The 19,181-nt window shown below is 49.0% G+C and overlaps 1 pseudogene; it reads right to left on the bottom strand.

Moving 5' to 3' along the window:
- Positions 1 to 8,470: 8,470 nt before the first annotated feature.
- On the bottom strand, positions 8,471 to 9,190 carry LOC121168060 (annotated as a pseudogene).
- Positions 9,191 to 19,181: the final 9,991 nt, after the last annotated feature.

Here is a 19,181-nt window from a genome sequence, read left to right as displayed (position 1 = left end):
CTGAGGAGGCCCACCCTTGATACGTGTACTCCAAGGTCAGACCCATACCTTGTGGATTCCTCTTTGGCCAAGATTTGAGTCCAGTGGTCTAGCTGGGGAGTCCCTCAAGAAACCCTTCCTAGGATGATCTGACTTACTCTCTCTTTTTTTTAAAGATTTATTTTTATTATTTTTGCTTATTGGAAAGGCAGATATACAGAGAGGAGAGACAGAGAGGAAGATCTTCTGTTTGATGATTCACTCCCCAAGTGAGTGCAACGGCCGATGCTATGCCGATCCGAAGCCAGGAGCCTCTTCCGGGTCCCCCAAGCGGATGCAGGGTCCCAAAGCTTTGGGCCATCCTTGACTGCTTTCCCAGGCCACAGGCAGGGAGCTGGAAGGGAAGCGGGGCTGCCGGGATTAGAACCGGCGCCCATATGGGATCCCGGGCGTGCAAGGCGAGGACCTTAACCACTTGTGCCACCGCACCGGGCCCGATCTGACTTACTCTTGCACGAGTCAACAGTGCAGTGCCAGGTTCAGTGTGTCACCTGCACCAGTCAGTGGGTATACTGGTGGATATAGCTACCTGCTCAGTTCTGCCTGCATCCCTATCTCCCACAGACTGGTTTTCACACAAACCAGTGGGTACCATGGCCTCCCTGGCCTGGCCTCCCTGGCCTGTCCCCAGCCCTGATCTGGGCATGTGCTGACGTATGCTGTGTGTTAGTCTGCTTTGTGCTGTGTCTCACCTTGCTCTTGCGCGCAACCCTGAGTGCTATGGCTTAGCTCAGCCTGCCTCACCTCCAGACCCGGCCCTCATCTATGCCCTAACCAACCTGGCCTGCCCCCAGCCCTGGCTCAGGAGCTGCAGCCGACAGGGGCATGGCCACAGTTCCCCTACCAGGCCCTATCTCCAGTCCCGGATCCTGCACTTGCCAAGGCATACTGTGGTCCAGCTTGACATTACTTGCACCAAGCCCTGGTTCTCACCAGTAATTATTCTGATAAAGCCTGGCTGACCTGCACCCATTGTGGCTTTTGCATGTGCCAGTGGGTATGGCAGCCTAATCTAACTGGCTAAGGGATACTGTTGTCTGGCCAGACCTGGGCTGCTCCGAACCTCAGCTCTCACGTTCACCAACAGGAGCTGTGGCCTAATAGGGGAGTTCCCTAAGTTCCTCTATCAGAGTCACTCCCAGCCCTGGAGTTTACATGTATCTGTGGGTCCTACACTCAGTCTCGGCACTTGCTAACAGATGCTGCAGCCTGACATATGTGTACTGATATATGTGCGGCCCAGCCTGATAGAGCCTGCCCTGGACCTTGGGCATGCTTGCAGGTGCTTGGACATAACTTGGCATGGCCTGCCCCCAGTCACAGCACTTGCCAGCAGATGCTGTAGCCTTGTCTGGCCTGGCCTGAGTCCCAACTCTCACTGCTGGATGTGGCTGTCTAGACCATCACGGCCCATATCTCACCCTAGCTCCTGCATGAGCTGGCAGGTGCTATGGGCTGACCCAGCGTGGCTCGTCTACAGACCCAGTGCACATATGTGCTGATCCTTGCTGGAGCACTGCCTAGCCTGGTCCACTCCAAGTCCCAGCTGGATCCAATCTGCAGTGCTGGATCCCCATCACAGCTCTGGTTCAACCCGAATCGGAGCGCCGGTTCAAGTCCTGGCTACTCCATTTCCAATCTAGCTGTGGAGCGCTGGAGAAGGCAATGAAAAAAGACCCATATACTTGGACCCCTGCTATACCCACCTGGGAGATCTGCATGGTGTATTTTGCTCCTGGCTCCAGTTGGACCCTGCCTCTACTATTATAGCTCATTGAGGAGTGAACCAGCAGATGAAAATATATCTCTTTCTGTCACTCTCCACCTATCTATAACTCTGTCTTGCAGACAAATCTTTTAAAAGTAGAATTAGCATTATACATGTATATTATGTGTGATACACAGCCCGGCTCTCTGCTCTTTACATGGGTCATGACACTGTTGGCATAGGCAATGGTAGAAAGTTTAATATTCTGTTGTCTAGGTATATTTAGAAGTTTCATTGGGGATCTACTTTTATTCAGTTGTAGAGATGCATTCTGTCGATTTTCTTTGATTCCTGGTACTCTGGTCTCCATTACATCCTTTGTGAGATTACAAGTATATGTTTGTTATACCATTGACATGTACAAAAGCCGAATGGGATGTGGGATAGACTGGACTAGTCTGCTACACAGACTGGCAAACCAGGGAAGGAGGCGGGCCTGGTGGGGGTTATTATGGGTCACTCTGACTAGGCTGCAGCTCCCACTGGTTTATGTGAGGGCCAAGTGTGTGCTGGGCAGAACCAGGCTGGACTGCAACACCCATTGGTTCCAGTGGAAGTTGGGACTGAAAACAGAACCAACCCAGCAATTGCAACCACCAGCTGATCAGGGCAATGGACTGTACTGGGCCCTGTGCCTGCTAGTACATACAAGAATCTGGTCTGGGAACACCTCAGACAAAGTTTCTTTGGGGATCTCCCCAGTTGAAATGCTGGACTCAGAACCCTAACCAAGAAAAGACAGAGGACAGAACAAGTCAATCAACCACCTCAGCTATATGTTGGCAGTGAAAAACTGGGCAAATGGAGACTCTGTGATGGACTATGTCAATCAGTGGATTCTTCAATGACCTCATCGTGCTTGGAGTGGTGAGATTGGCAGCGATTCATAACTGGTGAACTATCAAAACCACTTGAGCAAGAATCTCAGAGCATGCCCCACATCCGGGACCTGGGGTGGGAGACTGGGTGGGCCTTCTTCCTTAATATTCCCCTTTATCTAAGATACATGAAGGAAACAATATGGAAATAATAGTCTTACCCACTTTCCTATAGCCCTTGAACCTTCTTACCCCAATTAACTATGTAAGGATTTATTGGTGTCTCCCGTCCCGCGGAAGAAATCACCCGACACTGGAGAGAGTCTCAGAGGCGCTTTATTCCGATCTTCCGTTAAAAACTGTTATGTCCGTTAATTCCGTTACGCTGAAGCTCCTCCCCTGCCCAGCCTCCGGCTCATATGTCAGTCCTGCCCAATCAGCTTAAAGATCACCAAGGCGCACCAATCAGGGCAAAGGGCCAATCACAGGGCAGGAAATTGTCAGTGCCCCAACAAGGATTGTCAAAAATATAATAAAAAAATGAAAAAGAAACAAGTATATGTTTGTTCCCTTAGTTTTTGTTTTGCATTCTCAATGGAGGTTGTCTTATAGTAGAGCAAACATAGAATATTTGTTCTTTTGGGATTGGCTCATTTCACTGAGCATAATGGTCTCCAGCTGTGACTATTTGGTTGTAAACAGTAGCATTTTACTCTTTTTAACAGCTGGATAGTATTCCACAGGGTCGATGTATCACAATTTCTTTATGCAGTAATCCCAGAAGAAAGCCCACGTATGCACAGCCATCTCATCTTTGACAAGAGAACAAAATGAACTCAGGGGAAAAAGTCAACCTCTTTTTTTTTTTTTTATAAAGATCTGTTTATTTTTATTACAAAGTCAGATATACAGAGGGGAGAGACAGAGAGGAAGATCTTCCATCCGATGATTCACTCCCCAAGTGAGCGCAACAGCCGATGCTATGCCGATCCGAAGCCAGGAGCCAGGAACCTCTTCCGGGTCTCCCACGTGGGTGCAGGGTCCCAAGGCTTTGGGCTGTCCTTGACTGCTTTCCCAGGCCACAAGCAGGGAGCTGGATGGGAAGTGGAGCAGCCGGGATTAGAAGCAGTGCCCATGTGGGATACTGGCGTGTTCAAGGCAGGGACCTTAACCACCAGGCCATGGCGCCGGGCCAGAGCAGACATTTCTCAAAGGAACAAATCCAAGTGGCTAACAGGCATGAAAAAATGCTCAAGCTCCCTAGCAATAAGGGAAATTCAAATACAAACTGCACTAGGGTTCCATTTAACCCCAGTGAGAAAACTAGTATTAACATCTGCTGGCAAGGATGTGTGGGAAATGATATACTCCACTGCTGGTGGGACTGCAGACTGGTGCAGCCACTATGCAAGTTGGTTTGGAGCATACTGAGGCACCTGAAAATGCACCCACCCTATGACCCAGCAATCCCACTCCTGGGAATATCTCACAGAACTGATACATACACACGAGCGAGCAACGTGCACTCCCACATTCATTGCAGCACAATCAACAATTATAACAACATTGCACAACTCTTTAAAGCTAGGATACATATTAGGGACTGCGTTGCGTCACGCACCCGCAAAATGAAGACGGTGACGTCCTGACAGCCAGCCAAGTGCCCCGTGGAAGGAGCTAGGGCCTCTGGGGAAGCAACGAGGTTACCCAGGCAGTGGGGTGCTAAAGGCTGTGTCTACTCCGATGGAACTGGTGCTCCTGAGTCCTGAGAGGGCTCTCTTTCCTCCAGGACACACGGAGAAGCGGTCATGTCCGGGACAGCAGAAACATGCAGGCTCTGCAGGAAAAGGGGCCGCTGGAGACATCCACCCGGAAGGTGTCTTTACCTTGGACTTGAGGCCTTCACAACGGTGAGAAAATGCATTTCTGTGCTTGAAGCTAACCCGTCTGCTATGCCATTACAGTAACCCGTGATGACTTCTCTGATATGACCTTCTATTCCCTACTCGGTAAGAATGACAGGGACAGCTACTGAGACACAGCCGACTAGAGCCCTGGTGGAGGTGCCCACGACCCATGTCGGAGCATCTGGGATTGACGTCTGCCTTCACTTCCGGTCCAACTTCCTGCTAATGCACGCCCTGGGGGGCAGTGCTAAAGCACTGGGCCTCCGCCACGGTGACCTAAAGGAATCCATTCTAGGCTCCTGCACTTGGTCTGACCAGCCCTGGCTCTCTTGAGCCTTGGCGAGTGAACCAATGGGCAGAAGCCCTTGCTCTCTCTCTCTCTCTCTCTCTCTCTGACCCTGCCTTCCAAATAATTTTTTTTAATAAAAATATGTTTTAAAGTAGTAAAATGCATTTAACATGAAAATTTAAATTTGCATCACTTGTATGTGATGCAATAGCATTAGTTACTATTGCATTGTTGTACAACTATAATTATATCCAAAGCAGAAACCCTATTATCTATTTACAAATAACTTTCTGGCATGAGAGTTTAGCCTTGTGATTAAGAGCTTGGTTTAGGGGCTGGCACAGTGGCTTAGCAACCTAACCCTCCACCTGAAGCACCAGCATCCCATGTGGGCAGCGGCTCATGTTGCAGTCACTCCACTTGCCGCTCGGCTCCCTGCTTATAGCCTGGGAGGGCAGCAGAGGCTGGCCCTTGGGCCTTTACACCTAACATGGGAGAGCTGGAAGAAGCTCCTGGCTGTAGATCAGTTCAGCTCTGGCTGTTGGGGTCATTTGAACCAGTGCATGAAAGATTTGTCTCTTGTTCTCTCTGTAAATCTGCCTTTCAAATAAAAATAAATAGATCTTTACAATAAAGGGTGTTGATCGATGCACCATGTCAGAGTATCTGATTAGATTCCCAGGATCCTACCGGTATAGCCCCTGGGAAGCAGAAGCGATAGTGTGGGAGACCCAGCATGGATTCCTTGCTTCTGGCTCCAATCCCTGCCCGGTCCTGGCCATCTCGGGCATATCCGAAGTGAACTGGGGAGCATGAGCCTTCTCATTGTGCCTGTCTTTCTATTTGCATCTGTTTGTCCCACTATGTCTCTGCCTTTCTAGTAAATAATACTGTTACTGATAGCACAGTAATAATAACTTTCACAACCCTGATCATCTTTATCCAATTTAGCTTTTCTTTTCCTCTTTTTTAAAAGATTTATTTTATTTTTATTGCAAAGTCAGATATACAGAGAGGAGGAGAGACAAAGAGAAAGATCTTCCATTCAATGATTCACTCCCCAAGTGAGCACAACGGCCGGTGCTGAGCCAATCTGGAGCCAGGAGCCAGGAACTTCCTCCAGGTCTCCCATATGGGTGCAAGGTCCCAAGACTTTGGACCATCCTTGACTGCTTTCCCAGGCCACAAGCAGGGAGCTGGATGGGAAGTGGAGATGCCGGGACACGAACCTGTGCTCATATGGGATCCTGGAGTGTTCAAGGCAAAGACTTTAGCTGCTAGGCCACCACGCTGAGCTCTCTTCCTTCCTCCCTCCCTCCCTGTTTCTTTCCTTCCTTCCTTCCGTCTTTCTCTCTTTCTTTCTTTCTTTTTTTCTTTCTTTCTTTCTTTCTTTCTTTCTTTCTTTCTTTCTTTCTTTCTCTTTCTTTCTTCTTCCTTTGTTCTTTCCCTGTGTCTGCTTCTGTTTCTTTTCCCTTTGAAAGGCAGATTTACAGGAGAGAGGGATTTTCCATCTATCAGATCACTCCTCGGATGGCCACAATTGTTGGAACGGGACCAGTCCGAGGCAAAGGGACTGGAGGTTTCCAGATCTCCCATGTGGGTGCCGGGGCCCAAGGCCCCAGGCCATCCTTCACTACTTCCCCAGGCTTACTAGCAGGGAGCGGCATTGGAAGTAGAGCAGGTGGGACCCAAACAGGAATCCACATGGGATGCCGGCACCATTGACAGAAACTGGGAAGCCACAGTGCCCAGCCCCCTACACTTTTCTTTCTCTTTTTCTCTTTTTCTTTCTTTCGTTCTTTCTTTCTTCCTTTCTTGTTTTTAAAATATTGTTTCCAGAGTTGAGAGGGATACATACCCATGTGGGGCTTTGGTTAAGGTGTGGAGGGCCAGGTACGGAGGAGGGTGGGGGATGGGGGGGACAGTTGTTCCTTTTTTTTTTCATTCATTCATTTTTCTCATGTGCCTTCAGGGGAGGAATAGGAGGGCCTGTTAATCACTGTCAAACTCCACCAGTGCCCGAGGCTGGGGGACAGTCATTTGATGATGCCTTAGCGACCCCGATATGGGGGAAGAGTGTTCCGAGGGTGTTACTTGAGTGGGTTGATAGTTCTGACAAATTGTTGGTTTCTTTCCTTCAGGGTTGAGAAAATCTTTCCAAGGTTGCGTTGGTTGCCGGAGTTCACCTTAGTGTTTCCACCCACAGACTGCAAACCTGCGTCCGAATTAGCTAACCTGCTTTGAGTCCTCTGCTGAGGCGTTACTGCCCCCTGCTGGTCTAGATGAAATGGCTGTCACGGATGCGTCTGGCATGCTGTCCACAGCACAGGCATCCACAACTAAGGAGGCTTGGTCCGATGCAGGCACTCCGAGATGAGACCACACACGTCCTGCGATTTTCCCTATGCTCAGAGTCTGAGTCCAGTAGCCTAATTTGGGAGTCCCCTCCAAAGACCTTGCCTGGGGTGATCACAAACTATGTGCCAGCCAGTCTTGGTAGCGTCAGTTTGCGATCTGTCACATGCCCCAGCCAACATACAAAACAGTGATTATAAGCCACCTGGTCAGTTTTGTACCAGTTCCATATCTCCCACAAAGCAATGGGTGCTGTGGCCCAGTCCAGCCAGCCTAGCACAGATCCAGTCCTCACGCACACCGGTGGGTACTGCTGCCTGGTTGGGGTGATCCCCAGTAAACTCTACCAGGTCAGCACCGCAGCCACGGCTTTGCACATACCAACCTCTGCTTCAGCCTAGCCTGCATCCCATCAGGCTCTCGAGCACGCCCATGGGTGCTGTGACTTAGCTCAGCCCACCCTGCCCCAAGACCTGGCCCTCATGGGTACTGACAGGTGCTGCTGCCTTGTTCAGTCTGGTCCACCCCCAGTCCCAACTCTCACGCTCAACAGTGGAGGCGCTGGCCCATTTGGGAAGTGCCCAAAGTTCCCCCACCAGGCCCAGATTGAGATGGCCCGCTCACAGTCTCTGCGTTTGTCAGCAGGTGCCACACCCTGGCTTAGCCCAGTATGCCTCAGCCCAGCTTTCACCAGTAGGTATAGTGGCATAGCCCAGGCTAACTCTCTCCCAGCCCTCATGTGAACGGGTGGATGCTGCAGTCCCACCTGGCTTGAACAGTACCTGTTTTGGCTCTCGCTCATGGCAGTGTGTGTGGTGGGCCGATCTTGCCCGGATGCTCCCAGACCTGGCTCACACATACAATAGTGGCTGCTGCAGCCCAGCCTGGTCTATCCTGCTCCTGGCCTTGGCTCTCATGTTCACCCACGGGAGCTGTGCTGCGCAGGAGAGTCCCCAAGTTCCCTTACCAGGCTCATTCCCAGCCCCCAATTTTGCATGTTTCGCTGGGTGTTATGCCCAGACTGACATGGCCAACCCTGAGTCCTGGCACACACTGGTGGGTGCTGTGGCCTAGTCTAAATGGCCTGCACCCATTTCAGCTTTTTTTTTTTTTTTGGCAAGGAACTAAAACATGTATATATATATCAACCCAAATGATCTAAGCTTACAATTACCAAGTTTTATCTTCTTGGTACCCACATGTTAAAACAACTCCCAAACAAACAAAAAACCAGGATACTATACAAGTTCCGTGACAAGGTCCACCAGGAAAGAATGTTTCGTTGAAAAGACAGTTACAAGGATTTTGGATTGAAAGTCATCAGAGTCCCATTTTTGTAAACATATTTGGACAGAAGCCATAGGAACAGTTCCTCAATGACCCGTGAACCGACTTCTGAGGGCTCTACAGCCACTTCCGCCTGGGCGAGTCCAATGGTGTGGCCACGGAGTCTGTAGCTGTCTAGCCTTCCTAATGCCACGGTGCCAGGCTGCACCCCAGCTGGCACCTGACAGAGGGTTCATGCCCATGGGTGCCATCTTCTCCAGGTCATGCTTGGCAAACACACTTTTCAGTTTTGCTCCTCCAAGTGGCAACCCCGGAAGGCCTTCTCCAGAGTGATGGTCTGGTGCCAGGTTCTGTGCCTGCACAAGTTGACTCAGTCATCTTGTCCAAAGTGTCTGCCACCTCTGCCAAGTCTTCACAGAAGCTCTGGATTCCAAATATCTTAGTGTTTTCCACGCATCTCTGGGTCTGCCTCCTTACAGTTTCTCAATCAGCTACCACTCTCCGATACCTTACTGTTCAATCCTGGCCTGCCTTCCCCAGTTTCACAGCTGTTAGCCTTAAGGTCTGTTCAATGAGAAAAAGGCCCAAGCGCATCAGGAGTGTCCTCTGTGTTGCAGTCCTCACTAGCAGGTCCCTGGGTGGCAGCGTTGAAGGAGTCCAACCATCCCATGGTGCCCCATGAGGGCTGTACCCACCCCTGAGTTGCCCACAGCAACTGCTCGGCCATGCTCACGATCCAGGTGGACCAGATGGTGCACATGCACTTCCTCATCTGACTCTTACAATAGATGCTACAGCCCAGCCCATCCTCGGACCCAGCTCTCACGTGATCCAGCAGGTGCCGTGGCCTAGTCCAGCATGTCTAACACCCATTCTGGCTCTTGGAGTGGCAGCAGGTACTGCAGCCTAACCCAGTCTGGCCCATCCACAGACCCTGCTGGCATGCACGTCAGTGGGTGCTACGGCCTTGCCCAGCTTGGTGTGCCCTCAGTCCTGGCTCTCACACATATCATTAGGAGGTGTAGCACAGCAGGGGGATCCCCAGAGTTCCCCTACCAGGTCTTGGGTCTTGCATGTGCTGGTGGGTCCACCTGCTGTCACTGGCAGGTGTTGCAGCCTAGCCCAACTGGGCATGGCATACACTCTGTCCCAGCTCTTGTATGTACCAGCAGGTGCTATGACCTGGCCCACCTGGCCCATCCCCAGGCCCAGCACATACGTGCTGCATCCTTGCCTTCCCCCAGCCCTGACTCTTTGTGCCTCAATGGGAGCTGCAGCCAAGCAGTGAAGTTCCCCAGGTTCTCTTCCCAGGCCTGGTCCCAGCCCTAGTTCCCACAAATGCTGGCAGGTATAACAGCCCTGCCTGTCATGGTCTGCCTTTATACCTGGCCTTTGCATGTGCAAAAGGGTGCTGCGGCCTGGCCTCACCCCGCCTCCTTCCAACCCCAGCTCCTGCATGTGTCAGGTAGGTTTTGGCAGGTGAGATATGTGGCCCAGCTTGCCTCAAGCCATGTGCAAAAACAGGAGGGTGCTGCAGGTCCACAGAGACAGGCCTAAAATTCCCTTATAGAAGCTGCCCCCAGATCCGGTTTTTGCGCATTCTGATATGAGCTTCAGCCCAGCGTGACATGTCCCACCCCAGCACTTGTGAACGCCAACGGGCAGTGAGTCTCCCATGTGGGTGAGTGCCTTGGCCTGACCCAGACATGCCTTCTGGTTTTCTGCCTCTAAATCACTCTGTCTCAGCTCCCTTGCCTTCCAGCAGCAAGTACAGTAACCTGGTCCTTTAACTACTTGCACCACCGCGCCGGGCCCTGGAAGACCCCAGAAGTAGCCCCTTCCCTAGCAAACCTGCCCTCGAACACCCACTCTAATTTAGACCCCCGACCCACTTCGCCAAGCATTCTGCATGTTCCTGCCCTGGGGTGTTTTGGCCCAGCATTCCCTACCTTCCTTACATATCTGAAAAAGAAAGAAAGAGAAAGAAAGAAAGAAAGAAAGAAAGAAAGAAAGAAAGAAAGAAAGAAAGGAAGAATTTTGCATACACAAATTTGGCATTAACCAGGCCCAGGATGCCTGCCAGCTATTTGCTGCTTTTCTCCCAGCAGGATAACACTTTCCTGGGCAGCCCCTTCTTTTTGCTAATGTAAATTGTCTTTGAGGGGGCAGAGAGAGACCGCAGTGGTCAGGGACAAAGCCAGGAACTGAGCACTCCATGCAGATGTATCCTATTGCTGATGCAAACTCAGCCACTTTTGCTCTCACCACTGCCTTTCAGGGTCTACATTATCAGGAAGCTGGAGTCAGGAACAAGAGCTAGGTATCAAAACCAGGTACTCCAGGGCCCGGTGGCGTGGTCTAGTGGCTCAAGTCCTCGCCTTGAATGCGCCAGGGATCCCATATGGGCGCCGGTTCTAATCCTGGCAGCTCCACTTCCCATCCAGCTCCCTGCTTGTGGCCTGGGAAAGCAGTGAAGGACGGCCCAAAGCCTTGGGACCCTGCACCGCATGGGAGCCAGAAGCCATGCTGGTTAATTCTGCCCGGCACTGGTCCGGCACTGGTTCTCGAGAATTCGCGCAATATAGGCAGGGCTGTAGCAGAGGCAGGGATGCAGGCTGCCCTGGTAATGCCAGCTCCTCTTTGCTGCGTGAGACACTCAGAAAGGGCAGTGTTCCAATGTTCTGTAGCACAGTAGGGTCACCATAGCCACAGGGGCCAGTTACTGATTTCAAAATAATTTGAGAAGTTTGGAGGTCCCCAACACATAGAACGCATATTCTTTAAATATATATATACTATTTAAAAGACAAATACTGATTATTCTGACTTGTTCATTGTATATTATATACATGTATCAATTTATGATATCCCTCAAATAAAAGTATTAAGTGTCAATTACAAAGTTACATTTTTAAAAATGATTTATCTTATTTGAAGTATAACTATGCAAACAACATCAAGACTAAAAGAAATTTATAATAAATAAATCAAGAAATAAGAAGTTGCCAGTAAAACAGCAACTACAACAGGCTGGGGAGGGTAGGAATTGGCAAGTGAAATAAGGGGGTCAGTTTTGGTATTATGCAGCAGGGTGAGTATAATCAAAAATAATGTTCTGTGTGTTTCAAAGCTCCTAGAAGATCCGATTTTGAATGCTGTGGTCATTTACAGCATACACATGTACCAACATGTTACAGCTCAAAACGACATATGCAGCTACTATGTAATCTAGCAATATTTTTGAAAAATATAGTTCTGTAGTAAGGTTAAATGCAAGCTGATTCATGTCTCAGCTGCTCCTTTCTTTAAAGACTTATTTTTCTTTTTTTTTTTAAATTGCAAAATCAGATATATAGAGAGGAGGAGAGACAGAGAGGAAGATCTTCCGTCTGATGATTCACTCCCTAAGTGACCTCAACAGCCGGAGCTGAGCCGATCCGAAGCCAGGAGCCAGGAACCTCCTCCAGGTCTCCCACATGGGTGCGGGGTCCCAAGGCTTAGGGCCGTCCTCACTGCCTTCCCAGGCCACAGGCAGGGAGCTGGACGGCAAGTGGAGCCTGGACTTGAGCCAGTGCCTGCATGGGGTAATGTGTTACAGTAGGAGCTTTCTCTGCTGTACCACAAGGCCAGCCCACATGTACTGAATTTCAACCCTTGATCAGATATACACTTTACAAAGATTTTCTTCAATTCTGGAAAGTTTGATTTCACTCTCTTACATGCCTCCTAGAACTCTTTTTGTGTCTTTCTTGCCGGGTTCCTGTGGCTAGTGCATTTAGTGCTGTTAAACACAACGGTGGAAGTGAATTCAAGGAATCCTAGGTCTCTCTGCTCGGAGCACAGAGGCTGTGGGATGGGACCAGGCCGGTCTGTGCAGAGCCCAGGAGCCAGCTCAGAGAACAGGTGGTTTTCAGACTTTAGCGTTTGGTGACTTTGAAGATACCACACCGACAAGTTATTGAAAAACAGAGCATTTGCTAGGGCTTGGGGAATCACAACTAAAGTGCCAAAAGTAACAAGAGAAGTTTAAAGCACATATACACAGCAGAGTTGTGATTTGGATGGGGTTTGCAAGCCAGAGGCTTACGCACCGGAGGCTCACGCACCGGAGGCTTGGCCTGCAGTGGGTACGTGCTAAGGCGATAGAATCTTTATTTAGGAGGTGTACCCTACTGGAAAGTGAGTCTCAGATGTGCTACCCTGTGAAGCCAGGCTGAGCATCTGAAATCACTCGGCAATGCCAATCATAGGCAGAGGCATCTTAACGTGGCACAAGAAAAACACCTGTGCTCAGGAAAGCCACAGTGTGTACGGTTGGGATAGTGGGTAAGCCAAAAGAGAGAGGGGGGGAAAAGCCTGAGCAGCACGCTCAACCAAGTCAGGCATGGACACAAGAGGGCGCTCCTCCTGCCCCCGACCCCTTACATAAGCTGGGGACGCGAAGCTGTCTGGGAATTCTATGGCACCTCAACATGCCGTTTTATTTAATATGTTATTATTATTGTTAAAGAGTTATTATATTTTCTTTTGAGAGTCAGTTGCAGAGAGGAGAGAGAGAGAGAATCTTCCACCTGTTGATTTACTTCCCAAATGTCTGCAATGGCCAGAGCTGAGCTGACGCGAAGCTATGAGCCAGCAGCGACCTCTGGGTCTCTCACGTGGGTTCAGGGACCCAAGCTCTTGAGTCATCCTCAGTTGACTCCCTGTAAGCAGGGAGCTGGATCAGGAAGTGGAATACCCAGGACTTGAACCAGTGCCCTTACAGGATGCCAATGCCACAGGCCACACCATACCCAACATGGACTTTCATATCCAAGTAACCATGCGTCACCACTCGCTTGGTCCCAGATGAAACACGACGGCATCCTTGGACGTGGGCACTTATGAAGGCATCAGTGTGTTGCAGGGCTTGCAAGAGTTCCAGCTTACCTAGGACTCAACAGCCACCTGACTATTCACCACTTAGGTGGGTTTAGTGTAGGTATCTTTGGTACCTCTCTGGAATTGCTCTGCCACACACATCACTTCAACAAATCTCTTTTATTTATTATCTTTTTAAAGATTTATTTTATTTCAAAGACAGAATTGAAGAGAGAGAGAAACAGAAATCTTTTTAACTATTGGCTCACTTCCCAAATAGCTCCAATGGCCAGAGCTAGGCTGGTTTAAAGCCAGCCGCTTCCTCCAGGTCTCCCATCTGGGCAAGGACACACGGACTTCTGCTTGCTAGATTAGAAGCAGAGTAGCCAGGATTTGAACTCGCACCCACACAAGGCGCTGGCACTGCAGGCAGAGGCTTAACTTCCTACACCGTTCCACCAGCCCCAACACTCTTTTCTTTCTAAGTTACTTAACTTCAGATTTTTTTCTTATAACAGAAGAAGTTGAACAAAGACAGGGAATCTAAAGAATTTACCATTAGCTACGCACAGGCTGTGGGGGTAGGACTTTTCAAGTCTCCAAGGAGAAGGGGGCAAGAGAGTTGGACCGTGAGGGCTGCGTGAGCTCAGCTTCAGAGATGAAAGTGGCTGCAGCTCAGGGCAGCTGTAAGGAGCAGAACCTACAGCGAGAAAAGCAGGTTGGGCCAGACTTCACAATTCCTGATAACCACACACCTGAAAAACATCGCCTCGGGACGAAGCACCATAATTGCATAGGAAGAGCGACATACTTTTTTTTAAAATCAAGCAAGAATAGACGTGATTCAAAATGAAGTAATCCCTGCTTTCCCTGTGAGCAACTAATGTGCCCTAACGCTGAGAAGTTCTTAGAATTCTAACGGCTAAAGTCCTTGCCTAGAACCCGCCTGGATCCCATATGGGCACCGGTTCTAACCCCGGCTGCTCCACTTCCCATCCAGCTCCCTGCTTGTGGCCCGGGAAAGCAGTCGAGGACGGCCAAAGTTTTGGGACCCTGCACCTGCGTGGGAGACCTGGAAAAGGCTCCTGGTTTTGGATTGGCTCAGAGGAAGATCTTCCTCTCTATCTCTCCTCTCTGTAAAGCTGACTTTGTAATAAAATAAAAATTAAAAAATAAATCTTAAAAATTTTTTTAACCTTGAATGACAAGGTATTCTTGATGCCGGAAAGCCCAATCTTCCTAAAGATGCCAGAGGCGCTTGCCCATATGCTTCTCATATAAAGGGCAGCCCATGCAGATCCCACAGTCCAACCACTTCTCAGCACACCCTCAAGTTCCTGGGTCCTATTCCTCCACCTAACCCCAGAACCAATGGCCAGGCCTCAAAGAACAATCTACGCCCTTGCTCCTGGGGAAATCCTGCTTCCCCTGCCTCTCCTTTCCACGGAAATCCTACAGAAGGCTTTGGCTTTGGGTTCCCACTTTCTCCTCACTGACTGTGTTTCCCTGTGTGACCTCTAGGTGGTGTGACGAGCTCCTTCCTTACCGGAACTGTAACTAATGTTGGCTTCATTCAAACCTTCATATTATGAATATGTTCCTTTGCTTCACTGCAGTCACTATTTGGCTCGATATTTCACAAGATCATCATGGAAGCTTCAAATAAATTTGTGATTCAAACAGAAAAAAAACCACCCTTCATATTAAAATACCGCTGTGCTGTTTTCCATGATTGCTGTAACATTTTCAGGGACAGCGCAAGAAAATTTCCAATTTCCCTACATCCTTGCTAACACTTGCACCTCCTCCTTTTTGTTTCATTGTTGTAGTAAAAGCTAGTTTTTTTTTTTCTTTGAGAGACAGAGAGATAGATTAGAAAGAGAACTCCCATCCACTGATGCACTCCTCAGATGTCTGTAATGGCTGGAACTATGCGAAGGCTGAATCTGGGACTTGGTCCAGGTCTCCCACACGTGTAGCCGAGACCCAGTCCCTGGAGCTGTTGATACTGCATCCCAGGGTCCATATCAGCATGAAGCTACAGGTAGAAGCTAGAGCCGAGAATGCAACCCGGATGCCCTGCTAAGGGACGCAGGTGACTGAAGCAGGAACCTCACTACTCCACCAGCTGCACCCCCGTTTAAAATAGTGACTGTTAGTTATTTAAAAGAATGTAAGAGTTCTAGTTCTAGGTCATAGGATATTACGATACTTTACGCGCAGCTAATTCTCGCAACCTGGTTCTTTACCGTGAGCTGAAAACACCAGACGCAACGAGGAAGTTTATTCCAGCGGGGCAGGAATAGGGGAAGGAGAAGGGGAAAGGGGGAGGAGGGGGAGGGGGAGAGCAAGGAAGGGGAGAGAGAGAGAGAGAGAGAGAGAGAGAGAGAACCGAGTGGGGCAGGAACAGGGAAGGGGAGGGAAGGGAGGTAAGAAGGAGGAGAGAGAGGAAGAGCAGGGGAGAGGAACCAAGGAGAGAGAGCAAGAGAGCGAACCGCACCTGGGGGCCTTTTTTGTCTGCCAGGTGTGGGGGGCGGGGATTCGGAGGGATTGAGGTCAAGGCCCCAGGGGATTGGTGCCTGCAGGTGAATGCCTGGGGATGATTGGTGAGTGGGCGGGGTTGGGGAAGGGGCTGGGAGATTGGGGGTGGGATTCTCAGGTGGAATGCCAGGTTACATCTGATTGGTGGATGGCTGGACTGGCGCGAATTCTGTGAGCTGTGAGGAAGAAGGAATGGCGCAGGGTCCAGGGTGGGATATTGGAATAAGTCCTTACAGTGACCTCGTTAATGTGGGAAAGGTGATAACTCACGTGGTTTTGATGTGCAGGTGCCTAATGATTAGAGCTAGTGAATATCCCTAAGTGTATTTTGGTCATTTGTTCATCTTTCTTTAGATAAATTTTTTTTTTAAGAATTATTCATTTCTGTTGGAAAGATAGATTTTCACAGAGAGGGAGCGGCAGAGAGAAGTGTTCTTCATCCACTGGTTCACTCTCCAAATGGCTGCAACAAGTAGAGTTGAGTCAATCTGAAGCCAGCAGCTGCGTTGGAACCCCCATACAGGTGCAGGGTCCCAAGGCTTTATGCGATCCCCTGCTGCCCTTCTGAGGCCACAACCAGGGCGTTGGATATGAAGTGGAGCAGCTAGGACATGAACCCGCATCCATATGGGATGTGGGCATTTGCAGGTAGAAGATTCGCTGAAAGAGCCTGACAGTGGCCTCTGATTTTTTTTTTTTTAAGATTTATTTATTTTTATTGCAAAGTCAGATCTACAGAGAGGAGGAGAGACAAACAGGAAGATTTTCCATCTGTTGATTCACTCCCCAAGTGGCCACAATGGCCAGTGCTGAGCCAGTCTGAAGCCAGGAGCCAGGAGCTTCTTCTGGGTCTCCCGCACGGGTGCAGGATCCCAAGGCTTTGGGCCATGCTCAACTGCTTTCCCAGACCACAAGCAGAGAGCTGGATGGGAAAGTGGGACTTTTGGGATTAGAACTGGTGCCCATATGGAATCCCAGCGCGTTCAAGGTGAGGACTTCAGCTGCTAGGCCATCGTGCTGGGCCCATGCCTCCTATTTTTTTCTTTAAGATTTATTTTATTTGAAAGGCAGAGAAAAGAGAGAGAAAGAGAGAGAGAGATTGAATGGCTGATTCACGCCTTCCAAATGGCCACAATGGTTAAGGCTGTTCCCGGAGACTAGAACTTTATCCATGTCTCCTACATGGGTGTTGGGGGCCCAAGCCCGGAGTTGTCTTGCACTGCTTTTTTGGGTGCCTCAGTGAGGCACTGGATTGGAAAAGGAGCAGCTGGAGCTCATATGAGATCTGGCATCACAGGTGGTGGCTTAGCTGCTCAGTCACAGTGCCAGCTCTCCCCAATTTTCTTTTGCTCACTGTACGTGGGAGTTGTATCAGAGAAATCACCACCAAAACCAAGAGGGTGAAGGTTTGTCCCTTCATTTTCTCCTAAAAATTTTTATAATTTTAGCGCTTAAATGCAGTTTTGGATCCATTTTCATTTCATCTTTGTGTAAGTTATAAGGCAATGGAAACCTTCAACTTTACACGTTTGACTTTGGCTACCCAGTTTCTCAGACACACACCATCTGTGGAAAAGACTTCTTTTCTGATTGAAGGTAGCAGTTATGGCTCAAGTAATTGGGCTTTTGCCATCCATGTAGGAGATCTGGGTTGAGTTCCCAGCATTTAGCTTTGGCTAGAGTCCAGCCCTGGCCATCGTGGGCATATGGGGAATGACTCAGTGCATGGCGATGTTTTCCTCCTTCTCTCCTCCTCAAGTAAAGAAATAAAACTAAAAAAACAAACAGTGTGATATTTTCAAACACTGGTGACATTCACTTTTCCTTCCTGTTATTTATTTCTGATTTCATGTGCATATTCAGAGAAGATACTGCGCATGACTGAATTTACTAAGACCCGTTTTATAGTTTAACAATACGATGCCACCTGGAATATATTCCATGCATCCTTGATAAAAGGTGCAGTCTGCCATTGACAGGTAGAGTACTTTGCATATGCCTATTGCAAATAGTTGACTTACCGTGTTTATAAGCACTCTGTTTTCTTACTATTTCCCTATGTAGTTATTTTATCAGTTATTGAAGGTGGTATATTGTGGCCTCCAGCTATATTGCCAGAGTCCAGCTCCAGCTGAGTTCGGAACTCGAGAAGGGTGCGTGGATGAGGCGCAAAGAGAGAGACGACCACTACAATTCCAAGATCATTGTGGACAATGCAATAAAGCTGTCCACTTTATTTATACAGAACTAGTCAAACTCTGGCTCAGGCTTTTTACCTCATGGTCAAGTGGGTGTTTCTAAGGATAATTCTGCAGTTTGTTATCCATCCTGGCGCCCTGGTCAGGAAGTTCTCATAGAAGGCGCATATCAATCAGTAACACATTCCTACTACAATCCTCATTCTACAGCTTAGTCTTGAATCAGCTAAGGGAGGAAATGTATCTCAGAAGACAGGACCTAAAGATCAAAGAAGGAGGGAAAGAATAGGTTCCCACTACACCTGGGGACAGAGCACCCTTGATCAGCATATGGTCAAAGGGGGAGTTAGCATCCTTGATCAGCATAATGTCAATGGGGGCAGCCGTGACAGCAATAATGAAAGGCTTTTTGGCTAAAAACGGTATCAGCAACATCAGCTTCCAAGCTCACATTGATATTAAACATTAACTCCGCAGAGGCAGACAATGCCTAAATAGATTACAGAAATCTCAGCGGGGTTGTCCGGTGTCCATGCAAAGGGAGGCAGAGCTGCATTCAGGTGGTTGTAGAGACATCCCCAGGGCCTTCCACACAGCGGGAAGTTCCTTGTGGCCCTGCCTGCAATGGAACAATACTCTTCACACCTTCCTGTCTTCCACACCCACCACACGGACCCCAGCACTATATAATTGTAGAATTGACATTTTCTCCATTCAGTTGAGCCACTTTATGCTTCCTGTACTTTGGGATTTGTTAATAGGCGTGAAAGAACTTCAAAAAAGTTCATGGGAAATGCATACATGAGAAAACTATGCAAAATATTTTGCACCAAGATAAACTTTTACTATCTTGTTATGCAATCAGTCTAATAGTGAGAGAGGAGTTAGAGTGGGTAGTAGGCAGTTAGGGTATTCTGGGTCCCCGAGTAAAAGAATTTCCCCACCATGTCTTGAACTCACCAGATGCACGTCTCTTCCAAGGGATAGGGGTGCTATTAGCATATCAATTCCCCACCAGAAGTATCGGCCATTACCTCCGACCACTGTGGGAAGGCCTCAGGCAGATCTCTTTATCATTAAAAGGAGAGCAGGAAGAAGTAATACACGTCTGCCTAAGGC

The sequence above is a fragment of the Ochotona curzoniae genome, unplaced genomic scaffold (genome assembly GCF_017591425.1).
Source record: "Ochotona curzoniae isolate NIBS_2020 unplaced genomic scaffold, NIBS_Ocur_1.0 patch49, whole genome shotgun sequence".
Classification (NCBI taxonomy): Eukaryota; Metazoa; Chordata; class Mammalia; order Lagomorpha; family Ochotonidae; genus Ochotona; species Ochotona curzoniae.
This window is presented reverse-complemented; position numbering and strand designations above follow the sequence as displayed.